The sequence below is a fragment of the Ursus arctos genome, unplaced genomic scaffold, assembly GCF_023065955.2.
Source record: "Ursus arctos isolate Adak ecotype North America unplaced genomic scaffold, UrsArc2.0 scaffold_21, whole genome shotgun sequence".
Lineage (NCBI taxonomy): Eukaryota > Metazoa > Chordata > Mammalia > Carnivora > Ursidae > Ursus > Ursus arctos.
In genome coordinates, this window is record NW_026622886.1 from 26,253,709 (window position 1) to 26,255,375 (window position 1,667).

Sequence of the window (1,667 nt, forward strand, 5' to 3'; positions counted from 1 at the left end):
CAGTATAGCTTTAGGGGATTATATTTTGAACAATTTAGAAATTATGGGCAATCTTCCATAATAGTTTAAATCATTGTTTTTGTGACTTGCTTGTAACATAAAAACCAAAACCGAAGTATACCCAACATTATTTATGTTAAATATAACGTGTGTATATATGCATGTAATATATATGTATAAAAAATATATCATCACTGCCTTTGGTATTTTAAAGGTTTTCTCTGGTAACACTACTATAGATCCATTTAAAAGATGGGTATATTTTCTTAAAATTATCCATTTTTCCAGTAATTGAAAAAAGGTCATTGAATTAAGGCAGTGGCTATTGTAATGTTTTCTAATTTATAACAATTGGGATTTATATATAATATTTATGAACAATTATAAACAATACATAACAAATTTAAAATAAGGTAATGTCACATAAAACATATATGTTTATATACATATAGAAATACACGTATATACAATATGGAGAACTAGAGAGCAATTATGATAGTAAATATTGGGGAAAAAAACGATTTTTTGAGCTCTGTAGAATCTTGTCTAAATTGGTGCATGTAAGAATTATAGAAACCTTTAAGATCACTTTTTTGTTTGCTGTTGTTGGGGGTTGGGGCTCCTAAAGAAAGTGTGTGCCATTCATATTCTCTGCCAAGATCCAGAGATCCACTAGCTTGAAATGTGAGTCAGAGTGAACCCATAGTCCCTTCGATTTCCTTTCCCTGGCTCCCGCCCCTAGCCGCGGAAGCCAAAGATTGGAAGCTTGGCGTTGCCCGGGGCGGGGGGTGGGGGGTGATAAGGCGGGAAGCTGAAGAGGCGGGGGAAGGACAGGAGGGGAGGGAGATGGTCTGGGGTCCCGAAATCCTAGGAAAAAAAGTCCTGGGAAAATTCTGCGGGCTCTGGGCCCTGGACGGTGCTTTCCCACGGCATGACGGGCGCAGGGGAGCAGGGTGGGCACTGTGACCAGCTGCCGGCACTGACGTCCGCTCGCTCTCTGCCCGGGTTGTGCGGATCGTGGGTTCGAAATCGCGTGGGACCAGGGATGCCCGCTCTCACCCCCTCAACCTGCACTGCACACTTCGAGTTCCATGAAGTCCTCCAGGCGCGTCATCTCTCACTTCACTAGTTGAGAGGCGGGAGCAAACAGTTGGCTCTTCCTTCAAAGTCGCACGGCCCCAAAGGCTCAGTAAATGCCAACGACCCGGCAAGGGTCTGTTTAAACGCCTCGGGAATCGGACCCCACATCCCGGCTGGTTCTGACTGCTGATGCTGTCATCAGTCAGCCCTGGAGCCCTTTGGTCCTTCAGCTCCTTCAACTTTTGGAAAATGAGCTTGAGAAGTGTGGAGGAGTGGAGCTGGGGGATACTCTTAGGCTCCAATTTCCAAATGACCTCTGAGTCCACCTTGATTCCGTCTCCGGCTTCGCTCCTCCTCAACGTATTTTACAGCCCTAATCCGCCCCCAGTACCACCCCCCCCCCCAACCTTGGGCAGGGGATTTTTGTGTCGAATCGGTAGACAAAAAGTTCTTGGCCCTCACTCTTGCTTGCCACGATCAGATTACTTTTCACAGACTGGAGCTGGTTGGGAGGAAGGGGTATTTACTTTTAATCCTTTTATGTGTTTAGTTCACCTTGTGTGATTGGGTGTGGAAAGTGGGGGAGG